This window comes from Hyaena hyaena, unplaced genomic scaffold, assembly GCF_003009895.1.
Source record: "Hyaena hyaena isolate Hyena2069 unplaced genomic scaffold, ASM300989v1 scaffold_1496, whole genome shotgun sequence".
NCBI lineage: Eukaryota > Metazoa > Chordata > Mammalia > Carnivora > Hyaenidae > Hyaena > Hyaena hyaena.
In genome coordinates, this window is record NW_024082127.1 from 202806 (window position 1) to 220126 (window position 17321).

At 34.1% G+C, this 17321-nt stretch overlaps 1 long non-coding RNA gene across 1 annotated transcript in view; it reads right to left on the minus strand.

The window, feature by feature from the left end:
• Window positions 1-1197, minus strand: part of LOC120225732 — a 36989-nt gene extending 35792 nt beyond the window's left edge. Inside the window, exon 1 of the long non-coding RNA XR_005526878.1 lies at window positions 1116-1197. This is a non-coding gene — a long non-coding RNA (uncharacterized LOC120225732). The remainder of the gene's footprint in view (window positions 1-1115) is intronic.
• Between the last annotated feature and the right edge of the window lie 16124 nt (window positions 1198-17321).

A 17321-nucleotide genomic window follows, 5' to 3' on the forward strand; every position in this document is an offset into this window, starting at 1 on the left:
AGTAAAGTAAGTGACTCTAGAGTTACACAGGCCTAGGTAACTGTGTAATATTTAGTACTTGTACTTAAGCTACCTAGTAACTGTAATATTGGGTATGAGACCAGGTCTATCTGAATCTCTATTGTCTAATCTCCAAAATGGGTTGGTATATCTACCTATTAACAGAATCAGAAGGATTGAAACCATAAGAAGATCTCTAACACATAGTAAGTTTTTAATTAATAATCGTTTACTATGAAGTATTTTGGAGAAGGAGGAGGGTAAGGATTTATGTACTTACAAAACAGACCAAGACCAAATATTCATGAATAACTTAATTGTAGTTTAGACATAATAGTATATAATTAAACTATACCCATCTATATTTTTCAGCTAAAAGTACATATAAAATATCTGAAGTTCTGAATTATTATATTAGATGCAAGGTAGAAAATAGCTAGTCTGGCATTTGTATAATATTTTCATGTCCAGGAGATATAAAATCATTATAACAAAGATTAATCAGAAGAATTATAGAAGCATATCATTGTATATCTTTTATTTTATTTGTATTTATCTCATTTTCTGCCTCAGCTCCATGCTGTAGAGCCCTTGGAAAATTTTAATTCTTTTTTTTTTAATGTTTTATTTATTTCTAGGAGAGAGAGAGAGAGACAGCGCGAGCAGGGGAGGGCCAGAGAGAGGGAGTCACAGACTGAAACAGGCTCCAGGCTCTGAGCTGGCAGTCAGCACAGAGCCCGACGCGGGACTCGAACCCACGAACCGTGAGATCATGACCTAAGTGAAAGCCGGACGCTTAACCGACTAAGCCACCCAGGCGCCCCGGAAAATTTTAATTCTTTAAAATAATTTATTTCACATATTAAGCAGATTGTCTAGATGCAACAGATAAAAGTAATCTATAAAATATGTGATCAGGAAAAGTGAAAAAGAGAAGAACTGACAAAGCAAGGTCAAAGTAGATATACTGGAATTAATTCAGTGAATTTTAAACAGGCTAAAGCTTCCTTATTCCCTTATTATATTCATCTGTTTGAGCACTTTGAATTGCTGATAATAGAAAATGCAATTCAAAGTACCTTAATCTAATAAGAGGATTAATGTAGCACATTAACAAAAAGTCCTGATAGGTGTCATATGGTATGAGATAAAGATTCTAGGTCCACATCTCTGATATTTCTCACTTCTGCCTCCATACATGAGCCTTGGTTTTAGATCAGCTTCTCCTGGGGTCACAATATGATGTCATGAATAACTGGTATCATAATTCCTCATTTGCATCAAGGAAAAGGAGAGCAGGGATATCATCCCATAATAATCTTAAAAAATCCCTGGGTGTTGCAGTGATTAGACTACCACTATGCTGATTCCTATGGCCAAGGGAGTATCATGTGCTGGTTGGATGAAGTCTTTGTTACTTGCACTACTCCCTTAGAATAAGATAGTCAAGATTCACCACTAGTGTTTGGGATGAGAACAATTGCTACCAAATTACATGGCTGCTACTAAGAACAAGTACAGTAAAAAGGATGTTGGAGAGGCATCCAAAATACATATCTACTATGTGTATATGCCACAGCTGAAACTTTTTATGAAAACCAAAATTTCATGACATAATGAAGAGACTGTTTATCACATGGTACACATGGTATAGTTCAAGTTTTATTGAGGGTACCAGATCCATAGCTGGCTATGATAATTAAAATTAGGCACACATAAGTGAAAAAACTTTTATGGTGATGCCACAGTTGATTTAATGTGAACGGGTAATATGAAAAGTATTATTTGTATCACCAAAGACCAAATTTCTCCGTAGTGATTGATTGTCCCAAGGTTGTTTTGGACAGAAAATAGGGTGTGTCTAGACAAAATATGTGGTTACTGACCCATCCCAATAAAAGTAGAGAAAATTTTATGGACTCAGAAATGTCAAATCTCCGAACATTTTTTTAAAGAGTATAAGGAGACTCATGATTGATTAAATAAAAAGAAATCAAAGAGAATAAAGAAAACAGCCAATAGTGCTTCCTAGGCTAGCATATTTAGTCATTGCTGTATAAATTTATATTTTTAAAATACATTATCAGGGATGATAGCAAGAATAGAGGTTGAATAGGTAAAGATAATTTTTCAGTTGGTGAAACTATTACATATGATACTGTAATGATGGCTATATAACACCAGCAGGACAGAGTGAAATTTCATGTATAAAATTTTGAAAAAAGTAATTTAGGATGTCAGGGGGTCCCAGGACAGAATGCAGAATGTAACAGAATAACTTTTATTATGAATGCATTAATTAACCTTCCTGAAGGGCATAAGGAAGAAAGTTGCTGACCTAAGTGACTTTGGAAATCTGTGGAGCCTAGAAAACTAAAGACAAAAGGACTGCACATAGCACATCAGACTGTTTCCCGTGAGTGTTTGGTTTATCAATTCAGAAGCCACTATAATGTAGATCGGAAGTGAATAATTAAATAAATGGATGGTAGATGGTGGGGGCAGGTTCTCTCTCTGTTTCTAATATTGTTTTCTAATAAATAGAACCAAGAATCATTGGAGGAGAAATGGGTGAATCTAGGAATGAGGAAGAAAATATACAAGATGAATCCGGAGCACTGTATGGTGCTAGAAAACTAGGAAGTAGTCAAACAAAACCACAATAATGGTATATGTCAAAGGGACACAAGAGCCAAATGAAACAGTTCTCAATGGCCAAAGCTGGAACACTTTGAGCAGCAAAATAAAGTAGTATTGGATTCTGATGCAAATATAAAATAAATATCCATAATTCTATAGTGATACTGATAAATGATTGAATGAATAAATATATGAGAGATAATAGGCAAACATCCCATGTAGAATTCCAAACAGTTTATGTAGATACTTCACCCTTGTGGAGGTAGAACACAACTCCCCACTCCAGCAGTGTGGCCTGTACAGAGAACATAGTGAGAAAAAGAATAACATTCCTTCCTTTCAAAGAGCATAGTAAGAGAGAAAAAGAACATCATAGTTCAGAAACCTTACAAACCTTCACTATGATATCAAGATTAATGCTGTGATATGCCATGTTGATAGTATGGAACCTTGATATGGTGTCATCACACCGTACTTTTTCTCTGTGGAATCCTCCCCAAAACTCACAATCCCAATCTAATCACAAGAGAACACTAACATAAAAACACCAGTAGAGGAAATCCACAAAATACTGACCATTACTTTCCCTCCCCACCACACACACACACACACACACACACACACACACACAACCTATCAAGATCATAGAAAAGGTTTGGAAAACTATCACAGCCAAGCATTGCTGAAGACAACATGATGATGAATATAACATGGGATCTTGAATGGGATTCTGACACAGAAAAAATGTGTGAGATGAAAGTTAAGGAAATCTGAATAAAGTATGGCTTACTTAATAATAATCTATCAGTGCTGGTATAGTAATTTCATGTGACAAATGTACCATACTAATGAAAAATGTTAATAACAAGGGAGAATGGATGTGGGATAGATGTATTATTTTAACATTTTTCTATAAATTTAAGTATATTCTAAAATTAAAAGTTCATCAATTTTTGAAAAGTCCTTGTAAAGTAGAAAAGAAAAAAAACTTCATTAAGTTTATGAAAGTTACCAATAAAAAGTCTCTATAGAACATAACAATGACATGTCAGATTCACTGTATTTAAAATTAGAATGAGACAAATCCCATCCCTGCTCAAGATTGTTATGGAGGGTCTAGTGAGTACATTAGAATGAGACCAAAAAATAAAATATATGTAAATCAAAAGAAAGTATAAAATCATTCTTATTCTCTTTTTTTTTTTAATGTTTTTTATTAATTTCTAGGAGAGAGAGAGAAAGACAGCATGAGCAGGGGAGGGTCAGAGAGAGAGGGAGTCACAGACTCTGAAACAGGCTCCAGGCTCTGAGCTGGCAGTCAGCACAGAGCCCGACGCGGGACTCGAACCCACGAACCGCGAGATCATGACCTAAGCGAAAGCCGGACGCTTAACCGACGAAGCCACCCAGGCGCCCCTCTTATTCTCTTTTTAAAAAGATAAAAAAGAGTGTTATCAGGAGCCATGTTCAATATTGGAAGGCATAGTTCATGCCTTCGATCATGAACAGTGACCAACAGGATAATTTTGATTTACAACATAAGCTGGCACATAATTTGTTGAATTAGCTATGTTCCAAATGCTGGAAAAAAAGAGAAAGTTTTCATATTTAATAGTTCAAAATGAATCAAAGTAGTCAGTATTTTGATTCTCTTTAAATGACAAAACCAAATGATAATGAAAACTATGAAAGTAAACCTGGGGGGGGGGAATCTCAATATACTGTGATTTTAATTACTTTTCACTCTTGGATAAGTTGTTTTCAATGGAACAGTCAACTTCAAATTTGCCTGAATATTTAAGACAAAATATCATTGTAGTAGTTACTGTGTGTTTAAATAAAGATATAAAAATACAGTAACACTTGGTTTATTAACATTGTTGGAATGTACCTAACAAAGGAAAACGTCCCAAAAAGAGAAGTTTATTGCTTTGTACACTGACTTTTTATTCTAGTCATTTGAATTTTTTCTAAAAGGTAAAAATTTTCCACATTTTAAGAAAGATTATCTATCTATCTATCTATCTACTGCATGCACAACCAGGTGAGGGGCAGAGAGAGAGGGACGAAAAAAAAAAGTCCCAAGCAGTCTCTAAGCTATCTCCACAGAGCCCAAGGTGGGGCTCAAACTCAAATTCACGAACCGTGAGATCATGACCTGAGTGGAACCAAGAGTCAGACACTTGACCAACTAGCCATCCAAGGACCCCAAAAATTCTCCACATTTTATTATTTGTTATGATTTAAACTTTTCTTTTTAGGATCTTCATTCAAACCACCACAGGTTATACATTGTTGTCATACACATAGGTACAGAAGTGTATTTCTGTCACCAACAATTTTGTTCTAAATGTGACCAATGGCTATGCTTTTATGTTAGTTGTTTCTATATGTTTTCTTCATACCATGTTGTTATTTCACCTTCAAAAACATTCAACAAATATTTGTTATGCTCCCACGAATTGCCAGGAATATTCTAGTACCATGGATGTAGCAGTGAACACAACCGACAAAATTCCTGTCCTCATAAAGTTAAGATTCAATCATTTCATAGCGTTGTCAAGGTTTCTATTTCTGCCGATTTCCCTCCTCTCCGAATGTAGTATTTGCTCTCCATTGCAAAATCGTAAGATTTAAACATGATAAGAAAATCAGGTCATTTATTTCATTAGATGCATATCACCTTAATTTGATGCACAAGAAATTCTAAATCAATGGCCTCTAACAGCTAATAATTATGTATGCTTCTTTAAAGCTAAATGCTTGTCCACCAATTTCTGGCAGTGCCGGTGTTTTTAAATAGAAAAAGGAATTAGAACTCTATAAGGAAGCTGGTATTAAACTTCAGGCTACCAAGTAGATAGGAAAATATGAAGCAACTCAATTTCCTGTTCAAGTAAAATACTTTTCTGAAGTTTACATCTGCAGGTCTTCCCATACTCTGTTTACTCCTCTGCTGGGGCTCTCCCAACAACTTTACCCTGACACTTTCTGTCAGTCCTTTAAGATCCAGCACATATATTACTTCCTCTGGAATGCCTTCTCTAGTTTCACCAGGCAAATGCACTGCTCCCTCTTCTGGCCTCCTGTGGACATTGGTATGTACATTGACTGTCATACACATCGCAATGTTTGAATTACGTGGTTGCATATCTGGTTACGTTTGTGACTATGAGCTCCAAAAGAATGGAGTGATGTGATATCCCTGCTTCTACTCTCTGGACATTGACAGTTCAAGACATGGAAGAGGTTTCCAAATTCATTGTTAGAGCAGTGTAGTGTAGCAATGAGGAATATGAGCTCTTAAGACCAGGCTATTGTCCTGACTCCCCACTTTGTCCAAAGTAAGTGCCACCTGCAGTAGAGCCTTAATACTCCCCTACCTCAGTCTTAGGGTCTATAAAGCTTAGTGAGAAATAGCTCCTATCTCTTAGAATTATTACATAATAAAAGAGATAACTGATCTAAAATATCTAATAGAGTGTTTTTGGAGAGCTTCGCTAACATTAACAGTATTATCCTTAATTGTAACTAAACTTGCCATATTTGGTATGTAATCAGTAAGACAACAATATTTGCGGAACCACCATTGTAGACAGAGAAATAAATTCCATTGGGAAAAACTTAAAACACCAAATTCTTGTCCAAGTTGAGTTCATAAACCTATAGTTAACTACATGCAATTGTTATAAATGCTATGCATGTATCTCTTGGTGGTTATGCACACATATTAATTTAGGTAAGACTGTATAGAATTTTAAAAAATCCTATAAACAATCTATTTACATTATGTGCAAACATCTTTTGGAATGTGTTTAAATTAGATGGATGTGTTTTGACAGGGAGAATTAGAAAAAGGCACGGTCTCTCAAATTTTCCCAATTAATAGGTAGAATTTATATTTACTCTCAGGTGAAGATATTAAAATAAATGGAAAAATTCCTCACCTTAAGATCATATGTTTTTCTAGGATAAAGGGAATAGCTAAGGACATTTAGCCCCTAAATGAAAATAAAAGCACAAAGGATTAATGCAAACATGACTGTATTTGAATTATCAGACTAATATACCTCTGAACTTTATTTTGTTCATGAAGGACCTAATGAAAAGACAAGCTTTTTAGTATAGAGCAAATCATGTCAGTCAGCGGAACAAATTTTAAAAACCAAAGACTTTGATTATAGAGTTAACGCTTAAATATTTGGTACTGAAACTTATATTCTCGTGCCAAACCTTCCTTACATATATTTGAAACTGTGCAGTGGTGCTGAGAGCTCTTCCTTTTAAAATAATAAAATATGAAAGCTTTTAATTTATTGTTGAATTCAGTGTGCCAGCTAAATTTATCATAAACTCTAGAAAAAAATGAAATAATGGTTTGCAGTTGCACTTTCCCAGATGATGAAGCAGGTTTATGGCAAGAATCAGAAGTTGATCTTCCATCAGTCCTGATCTGGCTAAATCAGCCAGGGATGAGCAAAGGCTTCCTGGAGCCCAGCTTTTAAAACAATGTGACAATGTAATAATTCCTTCCATCACAATGTTTCCTATCAAGAAAAAAAAAAAGATGATTCCCAAATAATAATTGATCCCAGCATCCTGAGGCACAAGCCAGCCAAAACTTGTCTGATCTTTTTAATGCAAAAATCACTGCATATCAAGAACTCTAGTCTAGTTGTCTAGGGCTTTAAAATAATGTGTAAGACATAGCACAGCCCCTGTGTTATAGTCTCATCCTTTGATTGGCTGGCGAAGATCTGGAAATCCTTGGTCGTGCTTATATATTTCTGGTATTCCACTAGGAGTTCAGTTATCTGGACCTCTTTGCAACTTGCCAGCCAATAGGTACTCAAGAAGAGTCATGCATTTGATGAAATGTGTGGAGAAAATCCCAGCGCCACAATCTCCCCCTAAAAGCTGGGGAGAGTACATACTTTTCAACACTTTCCTTTTTCCCTCAACAGAGAGTTTAGGCAAAAGCAACAGCGATGAAGGGGAAGACAAGCAATGTCCTCAGCGGGGCCTGTACACCTAGGGAATGTTATGGAACTCCCACAGACAGTGATGTCAATTTTACTGCTCACTTACAGGAAGGCTTGAAGGATAATGAAGAGAAAAAAACATATATATCATTATCAGGAGCAGCAAAGAAAGGATGAAAGAGTAACCATGTTGTTTTTCCCAGATTTAAAAAAAGTCTGCCATTTATAATTTATTTTTATTTTTTTATTTTATTTATTTCTGAGAGAGAGAGAGAGAGAGTGAGAGCATGAACAGGGGAAGGTCAGAGAGAGAGGGAGATACATAATCCGAAATAGGCTCCAGGCTCTGAGCTAGCTGTCAGCACAGAGCCCGACGTGGGGCCCGAACCCACCAACCGTGAGATCGTGACCTGAGCCGAAGTCGGACGCTTAACCGAGGGAGCCACCCAGGTGCCCCATGCCATTTATAATTTAAAATGTTGGTGTTATTCGATTGCACTAGAAGAATTTATATTTTTATTTTTTATCTTTCAAGATTTTATCTAAATTCTAGTTGGTTAACACATAGCATAATATTGGTTTCAGGAGCAGAATTTAGTGATTCATCACTTATGTATAACACCACTGCTCATCACAACCAATACCCTCCTTAATGCTCATCACTCTTTTAGCCCATCCCCCTAACTACCTCCCCTCCGGCATCCCTCAGTTTGTTCTCTATAGTTGAGAGTCTCTTATAATTTGCCATCCTCTCTGTTTTTTATCTTATTTTATTTTTCCTTTCCTTCCCTATGTTCATCTGTTTTGTTTCTTAAATTCCATATATATGTGAAATCATATGGCATTTGTCTTTTTCTAACTGACTTGTTTCGCTTAGCATACTACACTATAGTTCCATCTACATCGTTGCAAATGGCAAATTTCATTCTTTTTGATGGCTAAGTAATATTCCATTTCACATATTATATATATGTATTTATATATATGTATACATACTTTTCTTTATATATATGTATATATATATCTTCTTTATACACTCTTCAGTTGATGGACATTTGGGCTCTTTCCATAGTTTATCTATTATTGATGATGCTGCTATAAACATTGGTGTGTATTTGCCCCATTCAAATCAGTATTTTGGTATCCTTTGGGTAAAAACCTAGTAGTGTAATTGCTACATTATAAAGGAGTTGCATTTTTAATTTTTTGAAGAACCTTCACACTGCTTTTCACAGTGGCTGAATCAGTTTGAATTCCCACCAACAGTGTGAGAGGGTTCCCCTTTGCATTAGAAGAAATTTTAAAAGCTAAACACACGTAAAAGCGTAGTGTTAAGTCAAAGAGAAAATTATCTAAGAGTTCTAATGTCCCTAAAGTTTCATCATCTCCCCATGCACAACAGAACTATTACAGCATATAAACCCGACTTGAATCAATTTTTCTTTGTTTGCTTTTTCGTTAATGTTCCAGCAGCTGAAAAACTACCTTCACTTTCTAAACTATACCAGAGTATAGTCTGTACATACTATGTATACATTAACCATCATAAATTACCTTAAACTGACAATACATTCTAAGCACTAATATAAAGTGTGGCTTCAAATACTAATTTTTGTTCAAAATATACATCATATATTCTTTATGGAACAAGAATATATCTTTGCTATGTTGCAATCTTTATTTTAAATATACCATTTTTTAAAGTTTTGCCTAATGCTATAATATTCCTGATAAAAGAGACTGGATTATTTTATTCAAGGACTTAGAATATTGAGAGAGAATGTTTTTGAAAACACACATAACAAAACACAGGGGCATGTATATAAAGTAGGGTGTCTGAATTACATTAAAAGACAAATATGGAAGTGCACTGGTCTAGAAGTATTAATTTTGAAAGAAAGCATGAATGTCTGGAAAACTCAAGAAGGTGCAGACAAGAGCTTTGATTGTTTTGGCATCTACTGTAAACTTTCTAAAATGTTCTTAGATAGGATCACCACAAAATTTATTTTACATATCATTGTAAATCTTTTCCCTGCCATTTCTCAGAAAAAAATATGGAAGCACAGATTTCTAATTTCTAATATTAAAAATAATTCATTATGTGTGCATTACTGATCACTATATTATTGGAATAAATTCAAATTAACAAATATTAATGAAGCTTCTTGCCTGGATGTGCAAGAAAGAGTGAAAGTTCTCAGCTTCTGTGGGGATCTACCTGATATGCCTATTCATCACTACTTTAGGGAAAAAGTAAAGGATGTATATCCTTACAACTCACTTATGAAGAATTAAAAAGGAAATGTAATAAGATGTGGTAAATTCTGCTAGAGAGGTTTACAGAAGTTGCCACTGAGTACCTAAGATATTGTAAAGTTAAGAAAGACTTCACAGCTAAGCCAGTTCTCAAAACTTTCAAAAGATACTCATGTGTACCAAAGAAACACCAAAGAGAAACGGAACGTACACTCCATGATGTAAAAATTAGTGAGTCATGAAACGCTATTTATTGTAAATACATGTATCATGTTATAAAATTTTAGTATAAGTTCAAACAGATGTGTTCTAATACTCCAGTAATCATTGATTCCAAAAGTTTAACCAAGAAATTTGTATCAATATAGTTTATCTAATGTATCAAGAGCTCACTTTCTGAAAACCAAACCCTGAAGTGTAACACAACTATATGGTCCCCTTGTACACATTTTCTAATTGTATCTCATAACAACTCTTTGAAGTATATATTATTATTATTATCCTATTTTATAGATAAGAAAACTAAAGCTCTGAAAGTGTGTCACTTTCCCAGGACCACAGAGCTTATAGTTTGACTGTCACCAACCCTATGAAATTCACATTGCTATGAAGCAAAAAAGAAGAAGAAGAAAAAGAAGAAGAAGGAGGAGGAGGAGGAGGAAGAGGAGAAGGAAAGAAGAAAGAAAAAAGTGTGTTTATGTGAATACAAAGTTTATGTTACTTAGTCCTCCAACTAAGTCTTAGAGCAAATCAGAGGAAGCTTCTCTCCCAATCTGAGTTCAAATGTTCAGCAAACTATAGTCCAAGGGTCGAATCCATCCAGTCATCAATTTTTGTGAAGAAAGGGTTGTTTTTGTGTGTTGTGTTTTTGTTTTGTTTGTTTGTTTGTTTGTTTGGAACACAGCTATTCTCATTCTTTCACATATCTATGGCTACCTTCATAGGACCACAACAATTAAGTAGTTGCAACAGACACCCTCTGGCCTGCAAAGCCTAAAATACTATCAGACTCTTTACAGAAAATATTAACTGACCTCTAAATTACTTGACTGACAAATACAGAGAAGTGGTGATATAAAACTGTTTGGTGCCTGATGACTTTCAATCTACTGAATGAAATAGATATACTGATGTGATTTTTAAAAACTAGATCTGTGTATACATATCTATGAAATTCTTCTGTAACAGTCTATAGTTGTTTCTCTGCAAAATTGTTCATACTTTTCATGTAAACATGAATTGTACAGGGTATCAGGAAAGAAAAGGTCCCCATGTTACATGCTAATTATTATTCCAATTTTTAAAAATTATTTATTACTTTTTTAATGTTTATTTATTTTTGAGGGAGTAGAGAGAACATGGGTGGAGGAGGGGCAGAGAGGGAGACAGAAGATCCAAAGCAGTTTCTGTGCTCAGAGAGCCCCATGCAGGCTTGGGCCCATAAACTGTGAGATCATGACGTGAGCCAAAGTCAGCCTATTAACCGATTGAGCCACCCAGGCGTCCCTCTTTTCCAATTTTAAATAATAAGTGTTGTTGTCTGAAAAATTTTCAGGTAGGTTTAGAATGAAGTCACTCTCCATAATTACTGCGATCACGATTTTGATCATTATCTCTAATCATTGACTTGCACAGCAGTCAGCCCCTAGAAGTAACTCTAAAAGTGAAAATCCAATGGGCTATTGATTTGCCCTAATAAGGTATATGCATTCAATGGAATTTAAACATTTCCAGCCTTAAAGGAGACTTCAGCTTAGATAATATGATTGTGTGTATGCGTATACACATCCTCCCCACACGCATTCACACCATAATTCATACCAAGAAACTTTTCTGAAATTTTTAGCATCCTACATTATTGGCACATAGCCAATGAGTTTTCAAAAGCAGCAAAATTCCTAGTTGATGATACAGTTTCCCAAATCACTTCCAAGCTGTTCCCTCAGCCACTAGTTCTTAAAACATGAAAGAAAAGGGCACTTTTGATTTGAAAAATGTTCTATAAAGTTCATACGGGAGGGAGAGAAAATTTGCCAAGGTGATTAAGTCCATGTGTGAAGGACTAAGCAAAACCTTCAGGCATTCTGTTGTACGTTATTTTCACTTTTTTAAAAAATTTACACAACCATGTGGGTGGCCACATGTCTATTTGTTTTCCTTGTTTTTCAACAAGTGAAACTAGAGGTTGAGAAGGGGAGGTTAGAGGGGCATGCTTTTTAACTCATAGAAGTCATGGTTTTATTATTTTCAGATTGAGCCAATGTGCAATTGAACAAAGTTCTCTCATTAGCGGAGCCCAAAAACATATGGTAATTGTGCCTATGAGGTTACTTTTGTGCAGTTTATATATTTCAGAACATTTGTATCCTTCATTTTGCTTATACAATGTTACATTTGTATCCTTCATTTTGCTTATACAATGTTACACTTACACAGCTTACATTCTAAAACAACCAGAAGGAGAATACCAATCTTCACATGAGAATTTCACAGAGAGAAAAAACAGAATCCTTATCATGTTGATGCTAAAACTGTTGCTTCTAAGAGCATTCACATAACTTTCTTAATTTACATTATTCAATGAAAAGTAAATATTAAGTTGGCTTTTACATGTGGTCTTGCATTCTAAGTGTGTTTAACAATGAACAATTTGTAGAAGAACATTTTGAGAATTTTGAGAATCCTTCTGTAATTTACCTTGTTAAGCTCCTGTGATGCACTTAGTAGAAGAAGCTGGCCTGAGAATTCAGCAATTGGAACAGAATGTATGATAGATTAACAAACTAGTATTCAGTGTCAGTGTGTTTATTATTTTAAAGATCATATTTCAGTATAATTTTTATATGATTTTCATAATTCATTCTGCCAAGAAACTCCAGCCAAGAACTTCCACTATTTTACTCAACTCAATTTCACTTTTACAAATCTATGTGAAGAAAAATAAAGTGGTGTAGGGAAAACCATCCGAAGATAAAGGTCTTACATCTCACAATGTAAAAATGGTAGCATGTGATTTGCCTCAATGTAATTTTCCCTTTTGCAGATATGTGGTTTTATTTGATCTTAGTGTGTTTTTCATAACTTCTCTGTTCATGGAACAGCATCATCATTAGTCCTGCAAAGAGCCCTTCTTTATTTTGTTTTATATTACATTTCTCCTTCATTTATCATCACAAATTTCACATCCCCCTCCCATATATACCTTTTAATGAGCTTCATCAATTTTCTTGCATACTCAGCTACCTTCACAAAAGTTAGGTTTCCTGCATATATGCTATGTGTTTTAATATATAGGAATGATACTTTGCTATAATTATACTGTTTTTTTAAACGTTTGTTTATTTTTTGAGAGGGGGGACAGAGAGACAGAGAGGGAGTCACAGAATCAGAAGCAGGGTCCAGGCTCCAAGCAATCAACACAGAGCCAGACAGGGGGCTCAAACTCTCAAACCATGAGATTATGACCTGAATTGAAGTTCAATGCTCAACCAACTGAGCCAGCTAGTGCCCCTAATTATACTGGTTTTTAAATTCTTATTCAGAAATCAATTTTGATCATCAACTCAAGTCTGTAGATATTTATATTTCAATTGTTTTCAATGGCTGAAAACATTTTGTGTATATGCCCACTATATTTAATCTATGTGCTCCCATAAACACTTGGATTATCACTAACTGCACACTACCATCCACAAAAAAAGAAAACAAAAAACAAAACAAAACAAAAAACAAAACCCTGCATTGACTTCCTTCATGACTTTACGGACCTGTGCAAATAATTCTCTGGGTTATATGCTTAGGGTTTCCATATAAATGTATAATTTCATTGTTTTCTCAATCACTCTACAGAATGAGTATATAGTTTTACTCTTTTAAGCAGATCATGAGGCTTATTGCGTCCACACATCTATACATTCAGTTGGTGTTATTTGACATGTTCATACTTTCCAATGTGATGGATTTAATCTGGCAAACAAAACCTTCTTTTTCCTTTCTCTGGTTACTAGTGAGATTGAAAATCACCCATTGTTTTGGTGATTGTTAGCCAATTTATATATTCTCTCGTCAATTATCTATTCACACACTTTGTCTATTTTTATTCAAGGTTTCCTACCATTTTGTTATCATTGACTTGCAGAAGTTCTCTGTGCTTTCTAGATTTTAAACCTACATTACTTTTAAGTATTCTCTAAATCTGTCATTCATGTCCTCCACCCAACATAGTCATATCCATAAATTTTACTTTATACTTGGAATTTTCTGTCTTTCTCCACCTCAAGTTCTGGTAATGTGTATATTGTAAACACACACATGTATTTCACAGTATTTCTTTTCATATTTAAGCCTTAGTTATTTGGAGTCTATCATTACACTCTGATGTTTATATACAGATTCAATTTTATTTTTTTTATTTTGTAATCTTTACTTCATAGGCTGTTTTCCCAAAATAATCACATTGAGCTCATCTTTGCTCAACTTTGCTTAATGATTTGTAATGCTATCTTTGCCACAGATCAATTTCTCTTGTACATATGACTCTGTATGTCAACTCTGTAATAGTTTCCTTTAGTCTATTTAAAAGTTACTATTTTTATATACAAACTTTTTGAAAGTTTATTTATTTACTTTGAGAGTGAGAGAGAGAGAGAGAGAGAGAGAGAGCAGGGGAAGAGGGCAGAAAGAGGTGGAGAGGAGAATACCAAGCAGACTCTGCACTGTCAGCACGGAGCCTGATGCCAGGCTTGAACCCATGAATTGTGAGATCATGACCTGAAACAAAACCATGAGTCAGAGGCTTAATCGATTGAGCCACCTGGGTGCCCTTAGTCAAGTACTTTTATTTTTTCATTTGAAGTATGACAATAGATACTCTATAGATAAAATAACAAAAACTCTCCTGAACACATACAAACACTGTGATTATTTTGAAATGTTTTGGTTAATTATCAAACATGTGGTAAGTTTTGGAAACTACTTATTTATAGCTTAATTCTATTGTGGTAAAGAACATACTCTGTATGATTTCACTCTTGAAATTTGTTGATACATCTATTGTTCCCTGGCCAAAGGTTAATTTTTACAAATGTTTCATGCACACTTTAATATACTAAAAAGCTAAAGTAATCAAAACAGCATGATACTGACACAAAAATAGACACAGATCAATGGAACAGGGTAGAGATCCCAGAAATATGACCACACTTATATTGTCAATTAGTCTACAACAAATGAGGCAAGACGATACAACATGGAAAAGACAGTCTCTTCAATAAATGGTACTGGAAAAGTTACACAGCTGCATGAAAAAGAATGAAACTGGATGCCTTTCTTACACCATATACAAAAATAAACTCAAAATAGATTAAAAACCTAAATGTAAGATCACCAAAAAGAAAACATAGGCAGTAAAGTCTTAGACATCAGTCTTGGCAATATCCTCATTTGGGTATTTGCCTTCTCAGGCAAAGGCAATGAAAACAAAAATAAGCAATTGAAACCCATCAACTAAAAAGCTTTGGCACAACAAAGGAAATCATCAACAAAAACAAAAGGCAACCTACTAAATGGGAGTGGATATTTGCAAATGATATATCCAATAAGGGGTTAATATCCAAAATATAGAAAGAACTCCTCCAATTCAAGACCATAAAAACAAATAATACAATTTAAATATGGGCAGAGAACATGGTAGACCTTTTTTTTTTCAAAAAAAGGACATACAGGTGGCCAATAGACACATGAAAAGATGCTCAACATCACTAATCAACAAAGAAATGCAAATCGAAACCACAATGAGATAAACCAGTCAGAACTGCTAGTACCATAAAGACAAGAAATAACAAGTGTCAGCAAGATGTGGAGAAAAGCAACCCTCCTGCGCTACTGCTAGGAATGTAAACTGGTGCAGCAATAATAAAAAACAGTAAGAAGCTTCCTCCAAAAATTAAAATAATAAAAACCCATAAAATCCAGCAATTCCACTTCTGGGTATTTATCTAAAGAAAATAAAAAATGTGAAAAAAATATATGCATCCCTATGCTTATTTGTAGCAATATTTATAGTAACCAAAATACAGAAGAACCAAAGTGTCCAATGATAGATGAATGAATAAAGAAGATGTACCATATGTGGTATATATATATGTAATGGAATATTATCCATAGAAAAGATTAAACTCTTGTCCTTTGTGACAGCATGGATGGACCTAGCAGGTACTATACCAAGCAAAGTAAGTCAGACAAAAAAAAAAAAAAAAAAAAGATAAATACCATATGATTTCATTTATATGTGGAAACTAAAAAACAAAACAAATCAACCAATAAAACAGAAACAGACTCATAGATTCAGGAAACCAACAGGTGGTTTCCAGAGGGAAGTGGGGATGGGGAGATGGGTGAAATAAGGGAAAGAGATTAAGACGTACAAGCTTCCAATTATAAAATAAATAAATCATGGGATACAAAATACAGCATAGGAAATACAGTCAATAATATTGTAATAAATTTGTATGGTTACAAATGATACCTATACTTATCATGATGAGCATTTCACAATGTATACAAATGCTGAATCACTATGCTCTACACCCTAAAATATAATATTATATGTCAACTCTTTATCATTTAAAAATAAAAAATTTTAAATGTCTTTCAGCTATTTGTCTCTCTGCTTGCTCTATCTTCTATATACTTAATGATTTTTTTGCTTATTTTATCAATTTCAGAGATGTGTTAAAATTTCTCACTAAATGTGTAGCATTAACTTTTTAAATTTCAAATCCACTTATTTTTGCACATTGTAAGAATATGTTATTATGTACATATGTATTTTGAATGTATACATCTTTCTGATAAATTACTCTTTAATTGTTATGAAATAATCATCTTACTGCTAAATATTGATTTTGGTCTTTCATCTTAACATTTGCTTTCTGTTTCTAATTCCTATCTTGTGTTTGCTTGTCTCTCATTTCATAGTTTATTTTGAATTGGATGTTTATTTTGAATTGAATTATTCTATTATTAATCTCATAGTTCTTTTATAGTTACCCTAAAGATTACAATATGCATCCAGGCATGCATTTATAGATGAATATCCATGACTACTTAAATTAGTCCCTTATTTCCTCCAGAAAAATACAAGGATTTTAGAATGTTTTAACTCTACTACTATCTTCCTCCTTCTTACTTATGTACCTTTGTCATAATGTACTTTTACTTTGAAAATATTTTAAACTCATAAGTCATTACTGTTTCTAGGGAAGTCAAAATTCATTTAAATTTATCCATGTATTTGTCTTTACTGTTTGTTATCATTACTTTCTAAAATTTGAGATTCTATCTAGGATTATTTGCCCTCTATTTGAAGGAACACATTCCATTATCTTCTTTAGATCTAATAATGAGGAATTCTTACATTTTCTGTTTATTTGAAATATC